The sequence below is a fragment of the Myxine glutinosa genome, chromosome 1 (assembly GCF_964187855.1).
Source record: "Myxine glutinosa chromosome 1, kmMyxGlut1.1, whole genome shotgun sequence".
Classification (NCBI taxonomy): domain Eukaryota; kingdom Metazoa; phylum Chordata; class Myxini; order Myxiniformes; family Myxinidae; genus Myxine; species Myxine glutinosa.
The window spans coordinates 2,358,947-2,379,054 of NC_136261.1; the positions used below are offsets into that span (position 1 = coordinate 2,358,947).

At 44.7% G+C, this 20,108-nt stretch overlaps 1 protein-coding gene across 3 annotated transcripts in view; it reads left to right on the top strand.

The window, feature by feature from the left end:
* LOC137418516 (uncharacterized) overlaps positions 1-20,108 on the top strand; it is a 112,758-nt gene that overhangs the window by 46,941 nt on the left and 45,709 nt on the right. The window lies entirely within an intron of this gene.

Consider the following 20,108-nt stretch of genomic DNA (forward strand, 5'->3'; position numbering starts at 1 on the left):
TATTTTACTGTCTGACTTCAATCTAACCCTCTCCATATATTTTACTGTCTGACCTCAATCTAGTCCTCTCCATCTATTTTACTGTCTGACCTCAATCTAGCCCTCTCCATATATTTTACTGTCTGACCTCACATCTATCCCTCTCCATCTATTTAACTGTCTGACTTCAATCTAGCCCACTCCATATATTTTACTGTCTGACCTCAATCTATCCCTCTCCATCTATTTTACTGTCTGACTTCAATCTAGCCCTCTCCACATATTTTACTGTCTGACTTCAATCTAGCCCACTCCATATATTTTACTGTCTGACCTCAATCTATCCCTCTCCATCTATTTTACTGTCTGACCTCAATCTAGCCCACTCCATATATTTTACTGTCTGACCTCAATCTATCCCTCTCCATCTATTTTACTGTCTGACCTCAATCTAGCCCACTCCATATATTTTACTGTCTGACCTCAATCTATCCCTCTCCATCTATTTTACTGTCTGACATCAATCTAGCCCACTCCATATATTTTACTGTCTGACCTCAATCTATCCCTCTCCATCTATTTTACTGTCTGACCTCAATCTAGCCCACTCCATATATTTTACTGTCTGACCTCAATCTATCCCTCTCCATCTATTTTACTGTCTGACCTCAATCTAGCCCTCTCCATCTATTTTACTGTCTGACTTCAATCTAGCCCTCTCCATCTGTTTTACTGTCTGACTTCAATCTAGCCCTCTCCATCTATTTTACTGTCTGACCTCAATCTAGCCCTCTCCATATATTTTACTGTCTGACCTCAATCTATCCCTCTCCATCTATTTAACTGTCTGACTTCAATCTAGCCCACTCCATATATTTTACTGTCTGACCTCAATCTATCCCTCTCGTTATATTTTACTGTCTGACTTCAATCTAGCCCTCTCCATCTGTTTTACTGTCTGACCTCAATCTAGCCCTCTCCATCTATTTTACTGTCTGACTTCAATCTAGCCCTCTCCATCTGTTTTACTGTCTGACTTCAATCTAGCCCTCTCCATCTATTTTACTGTCTGACCTCAATCTAGCCCTCTCCATCTATTTTACTGTCTGACTTCAATCTAGCCCTCTCCATCTGTTTTACTGTCTGACCTCAATCTAGCCCTCTCCATCTATTTTACTGTCTGACCTCAATCTAGCCCTCTCCATCTATTTTACTGTCTGACTTCAATCTAGCCCTCTCCATCTGTTTTACTGTCTGACCTCAATCTAGCCCTCTCCATCTATTTTACTGTCTGACTTCAATCTAGCCCTCTCCATCTGTTTTACTGTCTGACCTCAATCTAGCCCTCTCCATATATTTTACTGTCTGACCTCAATCTATCCCTCTCCATCTATTTTACTGTCTGACCTCAATCTAGCCCTCTCCATATATTTTACTGTCTGACCTCAATCTATCCCTCTCCATCTATTTTACTGTCTGACCTCAATCTAGCCCACTCCATATATTTTACTGTCTGACCTCAATCTATCCCTCTCCATCTATTTTACTGTCTGACTTCAATCTAGCCCTCTCCATCTATTTTACTGTCTGACCTCAATCTAGCCCTCTCCATATATTTTACTGTCTGACCTCAATCTAGCCCTCTCCATATATTTTACTGTCTGACCTCAATCTAGCCCACTCCATATATTTTACTGTCTGACCTCAATCTCACCCTCTCCATCTATTTTACTGTCTGACCTCTATCTAACCCTCTCCATCTATTTTACTGTCTGACCTCAATCTAGCCCACTCCATATATTTTACTGTCTGACCTCAATCTCGCCCTCTCCATCTATTTTACTGTCTGACTTCAATCTAGCCCACTCCATATATTTTACTGTCTGACCTCAATCTAGCCCACTCCATATATTTTACTGTCTGACCTCTATCTAACCCTCTCCATCTATTTTACTGTCTGACCTCAATCTAGCCCACTCCATATATTTTACTGTCTGACCTCAATCTCGCCCTCTCCATCTATTTTACTGTCTGACTTCAATCTCGCCCTCTCCATCTATTTTACTGTCTGACCTCTATCTAACCCTCTCCATCTATTTTACTGTCTGACCTCAATCTAGCCCTCTCCATCTATTTTACTGTCTGACCTCAATCTCGCCCTCTCCATCTATTTTACTGTCTGACCTCAATCTAGCCCACTCCATATATTTTACTGTCTGACCTCAATCTATCCCTCTCCATCTGTTTTACTGTCTGACCTAAATCTAGCCCTCTCCATATATTTTACTGTCTCACCTCAATCTAGCCCTCTCCATCTATTTTACTGTCTGACCTCAATCTCGCCCTCTCCATCTATTTTACTGTCTAACTTCAATCTAGCCCACTCCATATATTTTACTGTCTGACCTCAATCTAGTCCTCTCCATATATTTTACTGTCTGACCTCAATCTATCCCTCTCCATCTATTTTACTGTCTGACCTCAATCTAGCCCTCTCCATATATTTTACTGTCTGACCTCAATCTATCCCTCTCCATCTATTTTACTGTCTGACCTCAATCTAGCCCTCTCCATATATTTTACTGTCTGACCTCAATCTATCCCTCTCCATCTATTTTACTGTCTGACCTCAATCTAGCCCACTCCATATATTTTACTGTCTGACCTCAATCTATCCCTCTCCATCTATTTTACTGTCTGACTTCAATCTAGCCCTCTCCATATATTTTACTGTCTGACCTCAATCTATCCCTCTCCATCTATTTTACTGTCTGACCTCAATCTAGCCCACTCCATATATTTTACTGTCTGACCTCAATCTATCCCTCTCCATCTATTTTACTGTCTGACCTCAATCTAGCCCACTCCATATATTTTACTGTCTGACCTCAATCTATCCCTCTCCATCTATTTTACTGTCTGACCTCAATCTAGCCCACTCCATATATTTTACTGTCTGACCTCAATCTATCCCTCTCCATCTATTTTACTGTCTGACCTCAATCTAGCCCACTCCATATATTTTACTGTCTGACCTCAATCTATCCCTCTCCATCTATTTTACTGTCTGACTTCAATCTAGCCCTCTCCACATATTTTACTGTCTGACTTCAATCTAGCCCACTCCATATATTTTACTGTCTGACTTCAATCTAACCCTCTCCATATATTTTACTGTCTGACCTCAATCTAGTCCTCTCCATCTATTTTACTGTCTGACCTCAATCTAGCCCTCTCCATATATTTTACTGTCTGACCTCAATCTATGCCTCTCCATCTATTTAACTGTCTGACTTCAATCTAGCCCACTCCATATATTTTACTGTCTGACCTCAATCTATCCCTCTCGATATATTTTACTGTCTGACCTCAATCTAGCCCTCTCCATCTATTTTACTGTCTGACTTCAATCTAGCCCTCTCCATCTGTTTTACTGTCTGACTTCAATCTAGCCCTCTCCATCTATTTTACTGTATGACCTCAATCTAGCCCTCTCCATATATTTTACTGTCTGACCTCAATCTATCCCTCTCCATCTATTTAACTGTCTGACTTCAATCTAGCCCACTCCATATATTTTACTGTCTGACCTCAATCTATCCCTCTCGATATATTTTACTGTCTGACCTCAATCTAGCCCTCTCCATCTATTTTACTGTCTGACTTCAATCTAGCCCTCTCCATCTGTTTTACTGTCTGACTTCAATCTAGCCCTCTCCATCTGTTTTACTGTCTGACCTCAATCTAGCCCTCTCCATCTATTTTACTGTCTGACTTCAATCTAGCCCTCTCCATCTGTTTTACTGTCTGACCTCAATCTAGCCCTCTCCATCTATTTTACTGTCTGACCTCAATCTAGCCCTCTCCATCTATTTTACTGTCTGACTTCAATCTAGCCCTCTCCATCTGTTTTACTGTCTGACTTCAATCTAGCCCTCTCCATCTGTTTTACTGTCTGACCTCAATCTAGCCCTCTCCATCTATTTTACTGTCTGACTTCAATCTAGCCCTCTCCATCTGTTTTACTGTCTGACCTCAATCTAGCCCTCTCCATCTATTTTACTGTCTGACCTCAATCTAGCCCTCTCCATCTATTTTACTGTCTGACTTCAATCTAGCCCTCTCCATCTGTTTTACTGTCTGACCTCAATCTAGCCCTCTCCATCTATTTTACTGTCTGACTTCAATCTAGCCCTCTCCATCTGTTTTACTGTCTGACCTCAATCTAGCCCTCTCCATATATTTTACTGTCTGACCTCAATCTATCCCTCTCCATCTATTTTACTGTCTGACCTCAATCTAGCCCTCTCCATATATTTTACTGTCTGACCTCAATCTATCCCTCTCCATCTATTTTACTGTCTGACTTCAATCTAGCCCTCTCCATCTATTTTACTGTCTGACCTCAATCTAGCCCTCTCCATATATTTTACTGTCTGACCTCAATCTAGCCCACTCCATATATTTTACTGTCTGACCTCAATCTCACCCTCTCCATCTATTTTACTGTCTGACCTCTATCTAACCCTCTCCATCTATTTTACTGTCTGACCTCAATCTAGCCCACTCCATATATTTTACTGTCTGACCTCAATCTCGCCCTCTCCATCTATTTTACTGTCTGACTTCAATCTAGCCCACTCCATATATTTTACTGTCTGACCTCAATCTCGCCCTCTCCATCTATTTTACTGTCTGACCTCTATCTAACCCTCTCCATCTATTTTACTGTCTGACCTCAATCTAGCCCTCTCCATCTATTTTACTGTCTGACCTCAATCTCGCCCTCTCCATCTATTTTACTGTCTGACCTCAATCTAGCCCACTCCATATATTTTACTGTCTGACCTCGATCTAGCCCACTCCATATATTTTACTGTCTGACCTCAATCTATCCCTCTCCATCTGTTTTACTGTCTGACCTAAATCTAGCCCTCTCCATATATTTTACTGTCTCACCTCAATCTAGCCCTCTCCATCTATTTTACTGTCTGACCTCAATCTCGCCCTCTCCATCTATTTTACTGTCTAACTTCAATCTAGCCCACTCCATATATTTTACTGTCTGACCTCAATCTAGTCCTCTCCATATATTTTACTGTCTGACCTCAATCTATCCCTCTCCATCTATTTTACTGTCTGACCTCAATCTAGCCCTCTCCATATATTTTACTGTCTGACCTCAATCTATCCCTCTCCATCTATTTTACTGTCTGACCTCAATCTAGCCCTCTCCATATATTTTACTGTCTGACCTCAATCTATCCCTCTCCATCTATTTTACTGTCTGACCTCAATCTAGCCCACTCCATATATTTTACTGTCTGACCTCAATCTATCCCTCTCCATCTATTTTACTGTCTGACTTCAATCTAGCCCTCTCCATATATTTTACTGTCTGACCTCAATCTATCCCTCTCCATCTATTTTACTGTCTGACCTCAATCTAGCCCACTCCATATATTTTACTGTCTGACCTCAATCTAGCCCTCTCCATATATTTTACTGTCTGACCTCAATCTATCCCTCTCCATCTATTTTACTGTCTGACCTCAATCTATCCCTCTCCATCTATTTTACTGTCTGACCTCAATCTAGCCCACTCCATATATTTTACTGTCTGACCTCAATCTATCCCTCTCCATCTATTTTACTGTCTGACCTCAATCTAGCCCACTCCATATATTTTACTGTCTGACCTCAATCTATCCCTCTCCATCTATTTTACTGTCTGACCTCAATCTAGCCCACTCCATATATTTTACTGTCTGACCTCAATCTATCCCTGTCCATCTATTTTACTGTCTGACTTCAATCTAGCCCTCTCCACATATTTTACTGTCTGACTTCAATCTAGCCCACTCCATATATTTTACTGTCTGACCTCAATCTAGTCCTCTCCATCTATTTTACTGTCTGACCTCAATCTAGCCCTCTCCATATATTTTACTGTCTGACCTCAATCTATCCCTCTCCATCTATTTAACTGTCTGACTTCAATCTAGCCCACTCCATATATTTTACTGTCTGACCTCAATCTATCCCTCTCGATATATTTTACTGTCTGACTTCAATCTAGCCCACTCCATATATTTTACTGTCTGACTTCAATCTAGCCCACTCCATATATTTTACTGTCTGACCTCAATCTATCCCTCTCCATCTATTTTACTGTCTGACCTCAATCTATCCCTCTCCATCTATTTTACTGTCTGACCTCAATCTATCCCTCTCCATCTATTTTACTGTCTGACCTCAATCTATCCCTCTCCATCTATTTTACTGTCTGACCTCAATCTAGCCCACTCCATATATTTTACTGTCTGACCTCAATTTATCCCTCTCCATCTATTTTACTGTCTGACTTCAATCTAGCCCTCTCCATATATTTTACTGTCTGACTTCAATCTAGCCCACTCCATATATTTTACTGTCTGACCTCAATCTATCCCTCTCCATCTATTTTACTGTCTGACCTCAATCTAGCCCACTCCATATATTTTACTGTCTGACCTCAATCTATCCCTCTCCATCTATTTTACTGTCTGACCTCAATCTAGCCCACTCCATATATTGTACTGTCTGACCTCAATCTATCCCTCTCCATCTATTTTACTGTCTGACTACAATCTAGCCCTCTCCATATATTTTACTGTCTGACTTCAATCTAGCCCACTCCATATATTTTACTGTCTGACCTCAATCTATCCCTCTCCATCTATTTTACTGTCTGACTTCAATCTAGCCCACTCCATATATTTTACTGTCTGACTTCAATCTAACCCTCTCCATATATTTTACTGTCTGACTTCAATCTAGCCCTCTCCATATATTTTACTGTCTGACCTCAATCTAACCCTCTCCATCTATTTTACTGTCTGACTTCAATCTAGCCCTCTCCATATATTTTACTGTCTGACCTCAATCTAGCCCTCTCCATCTATTTTACTGTCTGACCTCAATCCATCCCTGTCCAACTATTTTACTGTCTGACCTCAATCCATCCCTGTCCATCTATTTTACTGTCTGACCTCAATCTCGCCCTCTCCATCTATTTTACTGTCTGACATCAATCTTGTCCTCTCCATCTATTTTACTGTCTGACCTCAATCCATCCCTGTCCATCTATTTTACTGTCTGACCTCAATCTCGCCCTCTCCATCTATTTTACTGTCTGACATCAATCTTGTCCTCTCCATCTATTTTACTGTCTGACCTCAATCCATCCCTGTCCAACTATTTTACTGTCTGACCTCAATCCATCCCTGTCCATCTATTTTACTGTCTGACCTCAATCCATCCCTGTCCATCTATTTTACTGTCTGACCTCAATCTCGCCCACTCCATATATTTTACTGTCTGACATCAATCTAGCCCTCTCCATCTATTTTACTGCCTCACCTCAATCTAGCCCTCTCCATCTATTTTACTGTCTGACATCAATCTAGCCCTCTCCATATATTTTACTGTCTCACCTCAATCTATCCCTCTCCATCTATTTTACTGTCTGACCTCAATCTCGCCCTCTCCATATATTTTACTGTCTGACCTCAATCCATCCCTGTCCATCTATTTTACTGTCTGACCTCAATCTAGTCCTCTCCATATATTTTACTGTCTGACCTCAATCTAGTCCTCTCCATATATTTTACTGTCTGACCTCAATCCATCCCTGTCCAACTATTTTACTGTCTGACCTCAATCCATCCCTGTCCATCTATTTTACTGTCTGACCTCAATCTAGTCCTCTCCATATATTTTACTGTCTCACCTCAATCTTGCCCTCTCCATATATTTTACTGTCTGACCTCAATCTATCCCTCTCCATCTATTTTACTGTCTCACCTCAATCTAGCCCTCTCCATATATTTTACTGTCTCACCTCAATCTAGCCCTCTCCATCTATTTTACTGTCTGACCTCAATCTAGCCCTCTCCATATATTTTACTGTCTGACCTCAATCCATCCCTGGCCATCTATTTTACTGTCTGACCTCAATCTAGCCCTCTCCATCTCTTTTACTGTCTGACCTCAATCTAGCCCTCTCCATCTATTTTACTGTCTGACCTCAATCCATCCCTGTCCAACTATTTTACTGTCTGACCTCAATCCATCCCTGTCCATCTATTTTACTGTCTGACCTCAATCTAGCCCTCTCCATCTATTTTACTGTCTGACCTCAATCCATCCCTGTCCAACTATTTTACTGTCTGACCTCAATCTCACCCTCTCCATCTATTTTACTGTCCGACGTTGTCATGGAATTCATCCAAGACCTCGTTCACAGAAGTGAGGCTGTATTGAAATCGATTCACACAAGTCCGAGGCACACGAGCAATTAACGTATTAGCTATTGAATCGTATACATTGTATTTGCAATATAATGCAATATACACATTAGCAATATAACAAGCATGTATGTATCAATATAACAAGCATGTATGTAGCAATATAACAAGTGTGTATGTTTCAATATAACAAGTGTGTATGTGTCAATATAACAAGTGCGTATGTGGCAATATAACAAGTGTGTATGTGTCAATATAACAAGTGTGTATGTGGCAATAGAACAAGTGTGTATGTATCAATATAACAAGTGTGTATGTGTCAATATAACAAGCATGTATGTATCAATATAACAAGTGTGTATGTATCAATATAACAAGTGTGTATGTGTCAATATAACAAGTGTGTATGTGTCAATATAACAAGCATGTATGTATCAATATAACAAGTGTGTATGTATCAATATAACAAGTGTGTATGTGTCAATATAACAAGTGTGTATGTATCAATATAACAAGTGTGTATGTATCAATATAACAAGTGTGTATGTATCAATATAACAAGTGTGTATGTATCAATATAACAAGTGTGTATGTATCAATATAACAAGCGTGTATGTATCAATATAACAAGCATGTATGTATCAATATAACAAGTGTGTATGTATCAATATAACAAGTGTGTATGTATCAATATAACAAGTGTGTATGTGTCAATATAACAAGTGTGTATGTGTCAATATAACAAGCATGTATGTAGCAATATAACAAGTGTGTATGTGTCAATATAACAAGTGTGTATGTGTCAATATAACAAGTGTGTGTGTGTCAATATAACAAGTGTGTATGTGTCAATATAACAAGCGTGTATGTATCAATATAACAAGCGTGTATGTATCAATATAACAAGTGTGTATGTGTCAATATAACAAGCGTGTATGTATCAATATAACAAGTGTGTATGTATCAATATAACAAGCGTGTATGTATCAATATAACAAGTGTGTATGTATCAATATAACAAGTGTGTATGCATCAATATATCAAGTCTGTATTGTCGTGCGAATGCCCTCGGTTCATACTGTGGGCTCGCGGATGGCCAAACGGACTTAAATGGAGGCAACGATCAATTACGGATTTTGACTATGCAAGCATGGGACCGCAGACGGAAGAGGAAGAAGCGGCGAGCTCTTACCTGTAGCGATCTCACCGGCAGTCTTCAACCCTGCAAATTAATCTCACACGAACACAGGAGGTAAAATGTGCAAGAAAGAAAGATTTATTACGGAACTCGATACAAAGAAATGCGACAGAATAACTGATTCTAAATTGGGACGTCCCCACACAGATTTCAAATAGGAGACAAAGGGAGAATGAATAAAATAAAGGTCCCGTCGTGTATTTGTGAGTGCGAGCTTATCTGTCTGGCAGTGTAGCGCCGGGTCGATGTTCGAGCGCGTTGTCCGACGCAGCTCCGGTTGGCGCGAAGAAAGGCCTCGATGTGCCCCCTGCTAGCCCGCTGCCAGGCCCCGAGCCACCCACTCGCCCCGGTCCCGTCTGCTCAGCAGCACGCCCCGCTCGTCGCTCGCACGCGAGGTCCCGTTTGCTCGCAGCACCAAGCCTCGCTCCAAGCACCAAGAGCACCACGAAGAAACCAGGGAAGATGACCCAGAATGCCCATGAGAGAGTGGTTTTGTCACCCGTGGTGTGACGTCAGCACCCCTCCTCCACCAACCAGTCCCTCACTTCTTCGTGGTCTTTCCCGCCTTCTGACGTCACCGGCCCTTGCCCTCTAATCAGCGACCTGCTTCTAAGTCGTGGTTTTGCGCCTTCCGCACTGATTGGCCGAGTGTTCGCGCCTTCCGCACTGATTGGCCGAGGTGTCGACGGTCGGTGGCCAATCAGTGTGCCGCTCCTTCCACCTTCCTTTCCACCAATCAGTGGCCAGCTTCTTATCCCAGCCAATCACACGTTCTCCTGGGCGTGGCTATTGCCTGCCTTGCCCGATGTTTGTTGCTCTGCCAGCTGGTGATGTGGCTGGCTGCGGCCCCATTGGCAGTGCCCCGATCTGGCTTCCTGCCTGTTCTTCCTGTAAGTCTTATTGTGGCGGAGGGGAATTAATTAATGTGTGCACTAATGGATCTATCTAATGTATATGAGTGCGTTGCCATGAGGGACACTGGGTTGCTCACAGAGGGAACGACCAACGAAGGAACTTTACCCATAATCCCTGTACTCATTAGCATGCCCCACCCCCTCGTGGCAGGGACACAGATACAACTTATTCCGACATACGGCTAAACATAGAACTTATTACAGATAGATTCCCTATCACGACAGTCGAGCACCAACCTATGCAGATCTAGCTGGATCTAGATATTCCTCTACCCACCGACATAACACAGCTCCCCCACCCCCCTGGAACCGTAGCCCCTGCTCGGTTCACTGCAGGCGCTACCATTCCAGTCTTAGCAAGCACTTACTGTCTCACACTTAATTAACAACAACAACAACAACAACAACAACATGCATTTTAAAGGCCATTTTCCCTGCTAGAGCGGGGGTTAGCCTTGCGGTCCCCATGACAATCTTCTCCATTTTGCCCTATTTTCTGCATCTCTCCTTGTTAACCCCCTTGCCCGCATTTCTTCTTCCACCATCTTTAGCCAAGTCTTTCTCGGTCTTCCCCGTCTTCTACTTCCTTCTACATTCATTTCCATCACTCTTCTCAACCAGTCACTTTCATCCTTCCTCAACACATGACCAAACCATCTCAACCTGTTCCTCTTCACAGCATCAATCACAGGCTCTATTCCCATCATCTTTCGCAATTCATCATTTGTCTTCCTCTCTCTCAACGATACTCCGCACATCCGTCGAACCATTCGCATTTCCACCCTTTCCAACCTTCGTTGCTGCTCTACGTTCATTACCCATGTCTCGCTCCCATAAATCATAACACTTCTCACACATGCAGCATACACCTTTCCCTCACACTTAATTAACCTATGCAATAAATAAGGAGGGCTGTGGCAAGTGAGCCGGAGCTACCTACCTGTTCTCCTTAACATGCTAACCCCTTAAGCAATCATGTAGTCAAATATTTACAATGATTATAATTCATTGGCCGCTCCTGTGGTGGGAGGAAACAAACAACACGCAAAACCTACTTAACCTCAAACCTTAACCTTAACCAAAACTTCAAAAATTCAAAACTCTAATAAAACATTTGTACAACCCCAGGCTACAGACCGCGTCCCCCGGTGGATGCCACAAGAGGCAACCTTACCTGTGGGGCCATCCCAATGCACCCCTAAATTTCTGCGTGCCCTGTCCTGATGTTACAGATGAGTGACATGTCTCGGTGGATTTCGCCCTCATTCATACAACACAAACCCTTAACCACTCATACACATTCCAAAAATCCTTAAACACAAAATCATTACCAAGCACTTATTTCACCCCCCTGCAGGACCATGGCATAGATGTCATATTCGTGTGTGCGTTCATTTCTACTCGGCAGCCGGGAGGTCCCGCACAAGTAAGATGGTGGGGGCGCTTCAGGCTGTGGTGCCCGCAGTCCAAAAACAAGTCTCTTGACTTACAAATTAATTCCCCCCCTCCCCCCCCCCTTTACCTCTTGGCCCCATGACAGTCAAACAGCCCTTTCTGCCGTTACCCCTCCGGTGGGTGTCTCCACACACCAGGCTCTGTGGCCTCCTGCTTCAGCGCAGTTACACGGGTCGCCAGGAGTCTCTCTTACCCCAGGGCGCCCAAACAGACCCTCCACCGACGAGCTCGAATTTCTAGATACCACTGGCTGCCAGGGGTAATTGCCGCAGAGGGGGGCCGCAGGCATCGCTCCTCAGAGCTTGAACTGTACCTGCGGGCACACCCACCTTCCCCACCCACAACATCCCCAAAACACATTTCCTCCCCCGCTGCCATTCAATTCTCCAACACATTGCAAGAGCAGATGTTGCAACAAGTTGCCATGGCCTGCGTCATGTGAAATCCCCATCCCCATTCACATTTCATATTTGAATCACAGTACATCTCAAAACACAATAATCATCACTCATTCTCAGTTTCCATTCTTCACGACTACAAAAAAAACACCAAACCTCGACACATAAACAAACGCCACCCACAAGACACTGTGGCACACATTCCAACCGCCTCACCGGCCATGTCATCACTCTCACCCACCCCCTACTCCAAATTACCTGTCCCCAATTTCCGTAAGCAAGTCCTGAAGCCTGGGACAGTAACCATCAAGGCCTTACCTCTACCTTGATGTGCAGGTAATTGCCGGTTGGTCAGGTCCAAAGTGCTATCCACCCTCACAATCCCAAAATTTATCATTGGACCAATCAAATTTCTCCAAATTTCACTTTTGTCCCCACTATACTGGCAGGTATGTGGATCCACATCCAACGGTGAACTCTTCTAAACAACTACATGTGGCCACGACAGCTTCGCACCTCCACCGTCCAAGGGTCATCGGGACAAGCTGAGCAGTCGAAACGCCAACACGGCCCATGAGTGTCCATAACGGTGTGACCCACCATCCATCCTTCGCCCCCCCCCCCCCTCCCTGCGAGCAACACGGCTGCACCAGCCCCAGCTGGCCAATGTGGTGAGCACATGCTGCCAACTACACTCACTCACACAACCTCGGCCCTGGGGGAGACGGTCGCAGTGCGTGGCATTCCCCTCACGTCGCCTACGCCGCCCTCATCCCCCAGTCCACACAACTGCAGCCCCCAGTGCCCACCCACAGTGACCATGCCAAGGTCCAGTCGACAGCCATGCTCCACCAGGAGACTCACCCAGAAGACACGGTCCACACACCTCGGACACTCATAGCACCACGTTCACCCAATGTCTATCCAACTACATCCCCATAACCCTGTGTCCCAAATATTGGTGCAGTCGCCCCCGTAACCAGTTGAAGGCTGTGTCCTGCTACCCTATGAATTTTATCCCAGCCTCCAACACTTTGGTCTTACACACCTGGATCAATAATGGTGCCACTGATGTCAGTGACCACCATGACATTTCAAAATTCACCTTTAAATTTGCATCTAACCCTCAGATTACCCATGCCAAACATTTTTCACATTTCACTAATTTCACCAAAGAAGGATGCTTCTCCATACACATGCCAGCCGAGCATGACCCATGTGCTCGGCTCGTTACACATTCCCGATTCATCAAATCCCATGGCTCTCTTCCCAAACCGAGAGTCCACAAATCATAACGGAACATCTGTGGAAGATCATTCTCACCATCATGTTCCACAGATGCCCCAATGGTTGTCCGGTGGGCTTTAATCCATCCCTGTCCATGCGGTTCGACCCGTGTCCATAGACCAGCACAGCATGGCAGGTCACCACATGCTGGCTGTCCCAGTGTCTCAGGGAGAGGGTGTCGGGCTCTATGCCCGGGCAGTCACCACATCAGGCCCAAGTTGGCCGTCCGCGGTGCCACCACCAAAGCGCGACCCACAACACCTCCCCCTAGTGGTCCTCAATATACGCCATCCCAGGCCTGTGAGGAACCACCTCGGACCCCCTGGAGGCCTTAACCCCCACCAGGGTCCGGTGACCCTGCCGGCCCGAGCCACACGCTCACGCGGCGCACCGATGGACAAGGGACGCCACACTCCACCAGACCCCCCGTGGGGCACAGGTCCTACCACGACACCCATGGCTGGACCCCACGTCCAAATCCTGCCAGCCCAGCTGGCCGGCATTACCAAATTTTGAAAGGGGCAAATTTTCCCCGAGGCCATCCCCAATGACCCCTCCTAGTCCACATTCCACAGCCCGGGGACCAACTCCCACCAAGGCTGCTCCAAATCAAATTCCCATTTAAATCTAAATTTATTTTTCCTTTAAAAATTTTCATCCCCAGTGCCAAACTGCAACTGCAGGTAACAACTCCCTCAGGTTGTTCTGCCCCTCCCTGCAGCTGTTCCACATTCGCTATGAGGACCAAATTGTCTGAGGCTCGATCTCCCAACTCTCCAATGTCCAAATCCAGCTCGGAGCCAACACACTCCCCCTGCTGGGTATTTAATTTCGGCGCCTCCTGTACCCAATCATTGTGCACGGTGAGGCCACCCTTGGCGTCTCCTGTGCCCCATGTGAATCATTCTTTTGTTCTACCTTCAATTCATTCGTTTGTCCATCAATTTTTGTTTTCCAATCGCTCACTCCGAGCATCCATTTTAGCCATCCATCGTTCATGATGGGCATCCATTCGTTCACCCAAAGCCTTCAAAAAATTCATCGTCCTGTTAAGTTTTCGGACCCGTCTCTGCGGCGGGAGAAGTTCAATCACTATGCTCCACCCTAACTACCTCCAACCCACTTCCAAGGCCATCCGCCCTTCCACCCTTTCTTCCATATCGTTCAACCCCTCCTCCGTCGAGAGAAGGTCACTTTCCCGCACGGATTTTACCTCGGGAACCGATTTAAATTTAATGACATGCCGTTCGCGTCTCGCTTACCAATCGATTATTACAATTTTAATCGCCTCCGACTGTAACCATTTTTCTTCCGAATGCCGAGCGCAATGTGCGCCCGACTGTGTCGATCGCACCCGTGGACAAAGAAAATTTGTCCGTCGGGCCCGTATCCCACACTCCTGACACCACTTTATAATAGGGTTGAAATCCCACTCCTTGACAACACTTGTCGCGGGGGGTTCAAATCCCACTCCTGACTACCACTTGTCGCACGAATGCCCTCGGTTAATACTGTGGGCTCGCGGATGGCCAAACGGGCTTAAATGGAGGTGACGATCAATTACGGATTTGACTATGCAAGCACGGGAGGAAGACGGAAGAGGAAGAAGCGGTGAGCTCTTACCTGTAGCGTTCTCACCGGCAGTCTTCAACCCTGCAAATTAATCTCACACGAACACGGGAGGTAAAATGTACAAGAAAGAAAGATTTATTACGGAACCCAATACAAAAACGCTACAGAAGAACTAATTCTAAATTGGGACGTCCCCACACAGATTTCAAATACGAGACAAAGGGAGAATGAATAAAATAAATGTCCCGTCGTGTATTTGTGAGTGTGAGCTTATCTGTCTGGCAGTGTAGCGTCGGGTCGATGTTTGAGCGCGTCGTCTGACGCAGCTCCGGTTGGCATGCCCCTGCTCGCCCGCTGCCAGGCCCCGAGCCACCCGCTCGCCCCGGTCTCGTCTGCTCAGCGGCACGCCTCGCTCGCCCGCTCATCGGTCGCATGCAAGGTCCCGTTTGCTCGTAGCGCCAAGCCTTGCACCAAGCACCAAGCCTCGCTACTAGCACCAAGAGCACCAAGACAAGACCAAGCCCAAGCACCAAGAGCACCATGAAGAAACCAGGGAACATGACCCAGAATGCCCGCGAGCGAGTCGTTTTGTCACCCGTTGTGTGACGTCAGCTCTCCTCCTCCACCAACCAGTCCCTCACTTCTTCGTGGTCTTTCCCGCCTTCTGACGTCACCGGCCCTTCACCCTCTAATCAGCGACCTGCTTCTAAGTAGTGGTTTTGCGCCTTCCGCACTGATTGGCCGAGTGTTCGTGCCTTCCGCACTGATTGGCCGAGGTGTCGACGGTCAGTGGGCAATCAGTGTGCTGCTCCTTCCACCTGCCTTTCACCAATCAGTGGCCAGCTTCTTATCCCAGCCAATCACACGTTCTCCTGGGCGTGGCTATTGCCTGCCTTGCCCGATGTTTGTTGCTATGCCAGCTGGTGATGTGGCTGGCTGCGGCCCCATTGGCGGTGCCCCGATCTGGCTTCCTGCCTGTTCTTCCTGTAAGTGTTCTTGTGGTGGAGGGGAATTAATTAATGTGTGCACTAATGGATCTATCTAATGTATATGAGTGCGTTGCCATAATGGACACTGGGTTGCTCACAGAGGGAACGACACATGAGGGAATTTTACCCATAATCCCTGTACTAATTAGCATGCCCCGCCCCCTCATGGCAGGGACACATATACAACTTATTCCGACATACGGCTAAACAGAACTTATTACAGGTAGATTCCCTATCACGACAGTCAAGTACCTACCTATGCAGATCTACCTGGATCTACATATTCCTCTACCCACCGACATAACAATATGTATCAATATAACAAGTGTGTATGTATCAATTTAACAAGTGTGTATGTATCAATATAACAAGTGTGTATGTATCAATATAACAAGTGTGTATGTATCAATATAACAAGTGTGTATGTATCAATATAACAAGTGTGTATGTATCAATATAACAAGTGTGTATGTATCAATATAACAAGTGTGTATGTATCAATATAACAAGCGTGTATGTATCAATATAACAAGCGTGTATGTATCAATATAACAAGTGTGTATGTAGCAATATAACAAGCGTGTATGTATCAATATAACAAGCGTGTATGTATCAATATAACAAGCGTGTATGTATCAATATAACAAGTGTGTATGTTGCAATATATCAACCATGGATGCATCAATATATCAGGCGTCATTTATAATTACGTGTTCTTGCTTTTGGACGAATGGCCTATGTCTAATCTGATTGGTTGTCTAGCATAGCAATGGCTCCTAAGGATTTCCTTAAACTTCAGGATATCCTTTCCTGAGAATTTCCAAAAGGTTGTTTATGGAGTAGCACTTCGTTAAGGGAATCCTTCACTTATGGAAAAAATATTTCCCTTAAGGTCAATCTTTCCTTGACCCATAAAGTGTGGCAGGCCACAATCGTGGTCGATAGGTGTTTGCAAATGAGTTTAAACTGATGTTAACCCAAACAAAGAATCGTGTCCTTTCTTACAATGTATAATACCCAGCTAACTTATGAAAGCTTGCTTCTCATTGGTGAAGAAAAGCCAATGACAGGGGATTTCCCTTAACTTTAAGGAATGATTTAAAAAAAAACTTAAGTTAATCCCATTAACCAGTAAATCCTAAAATCAGTCTTTAAGAATGGTTTATGCAACTGGGCCTTTGGCCGGAATGCAAAGTGATACATCTGGCGAAAACTGAGCACAGCTCATCACCCATCTAACACCATCCATACCATTAAGCATGGTGGTGGCAGCATCATGTTATGGGGATGCCTTTCAGTGGCAGGGCCTGGGAGATTTGTAAGGATAGACGCTATTCGATAGAGGGAAATGGAGCCAAATACAGGCAAATGCTTGAGGAGAACCTGCTTCAGAGTGCAAAAGACCTTAGACTGTGGCGAAGATTTACGTCCCAACAGAACAATGACCCGAAGCATGCAGCCAAAGTATACAGCAATTGCCCCAATCCATTGGAATGTCTTTAGAACAAGAACGTGAAAGTTTTGAATAGCCCAGGCAAAGCCCAGACTTGAATCCCATTGAGATCTGTGGAAAGATTTGAAGATTACTGTTCACCGACGCTCGATATCCAACTTAATAGAGCTTGAGCAAATCTGCAAGGAAGAATGGGAGAAACTCCCCACATCCAGATGTGCAAAGCTGTAGACATACCCAAGAAGACTTGAAGCTGTAATCGCTGCCAAAGGTGGTTCTATGCAGTATTGACTCAGGGGGTTGAATGCTTATGTAAATTAGATATTTCTGTCTTTGATTTGTTATTATTTTGTTATAATAAAAAAAAAAAATTCCACTTTGATATTGTTACGGTCCGCGGTTAAGGATGTTGTTTGCCGAGCGGAGGCGCCGCGGCCGAACAGTTGTTCCCCGACTAAACCCGATTCACCCAAACGTTGGCCGTATCGCGCCACAGATATTCAATGGGGAAAAGACTAAGACGACGAATGCAAAGAGGAGGAAGAAGAAGAAGAAGACGTACAGAAGAGTAACGGGGTTTATTATTATTTACACACACATAAGCAAAAAGAGCAGTCACGTTTATTTACAGGTGACATGAAAACGCAGGTGACACAGTGAAAATTACTAGCTTATACGGACTTAATTACCTACCCAGGACAGCACGAACAAAACAAACTCACGTTCGCAAATGGATGGAAGGGTAGGAATCGTTTGGAGGGATGAGCAGGTGGGATCACAGGGCACAGCGAGCGGGTCCACTCCGGGCGCGAAGCGAGGAGCCGGCAGCTCCTTGTATTCGGCTTTACAGCGCACGCCGGCAGCTCCTTGTATTCGGCTTTACAGCGCACGCCGGCAGGGTCACTCGGCTGGTTGAAACAGGGCTGGTTGAAGCGGCTCTTTGTCAAAGGCTTTTCGTATCTCGCACGCAACTCCGGTGCAACTCTGAACTCTCTTGGACCTCACAACCCAGCTCTCTCTTGGACCCTGTTTGCGACTCTCATGTAAAAGCTCCTCTCCTTTCTCAGCTCGTCTGCGATCTCTCGTGTAGCTTATCCCAGCGATCGTCGCACCCTTCTGTTCAAACCTTCAGCGCGGGTCTGACACGCCCCCTCGGTTTTGGTACCGCCCTTCCCCCCCCCGTGCTCTGTTTCGTGACCTTGTATGGTAATCCCACGGGCTTGTCTCCTTATTTGGGCATGGCGCCGACGGCACGCCCCTCGTGGCGAGCCACGGACTTGTTTCCTTATTTGGGCATGGGGCTGACGGCACACCCTTCGTGGCGCGCCCTGGGCTTGCCTCTCCCTGGCGACCCCGCCCCTCCTGTTCAAACAGAGCATGGAGCACATATTCACTATAGCAGCGAAATGAGAGGGCGTGCACCCCACGCTTGTGAACTGCTTTACCCACAGATGGAGAGTTTGGCTGGGAAATGGAATGATTGAAGGGGAGCTATTCTTAATTGATTCGGTGCAATGGAGTGTCATTCTAATGGAAGACAAGGCCTTACTCTTTTTTTTTTTTTTTTTTTTTTTTTTTTTTTGTATCCAAGATCGAGGCTCGTGAAAGAGCGAACATTAATCACACAGAAAGACAAACAGACACATAAAACAAATAACATCGGGAGCGGTAGACAAGATGGGGAGAGAGGGGGAAAAACACATACTCTAAAACACATAATAAGATATAAGCTACTGAACAAGGGTTTTATCGGGTCCTTCAATGTGGTGTTTCATGGAATTAACTACCGAGACGCCCTTTTTACCTTTACACAACTCTGGAGGCAGGAGGGGCCATATTCAAACAATGTTCATCACCATTTCCCACTACAATACACACAATCAAAAAAATGCAATCCTCATATCCGCAACAATATTATGGAATCAGTGACATGTTATATTGCTTTATGTGTAGATCATTGACAAAAAAAATCTCAATTTAATCCATTTTAAATTCAGGCTGAACCAAAATGTGAAAAAACTCAAGGGGTGTGAATAATTTCTGAAGGCGTTGTATAAAGTATCTGAATTGAATACATCTTTCTCCATATCTAGTACCTGAATGTAATCCATCCCTCTCCATATCGAGTAGCTGAATTTAATCCATCCCTCTCCATATCGAGTGGCTGTGTTTAATCCACCCTCTCAATATCTAGTACCTGAATTATATCCACCCTCTCCATATTTATACCTGAATTTAATCCACCCCTCTCCAAATTGAGCACCTGAATTGAATCCTCCATTTTCAATATCGAGTACCTGAATTTAATCCATCCCTCCATATCGAGTAACTGAATTTAATCCACCCTTTTCTTTATCTAGTACTTGAATTTAAACCACCCCTCTCCATATCGAGTACCTGAATTGAATCCACTCCTCTCCTCTCCATATCGAGTACCTGAATTGAATCCACTCCTCTCCTCTCCATATTGAGTACCTGAATTGAATCCACTCCTCTCCTCTCCATATTGAGTACCTGAATTGAATGCACTCCTCTCCTCTCCATACCTAGTACCTGAATTTAATCCACCCTTCAT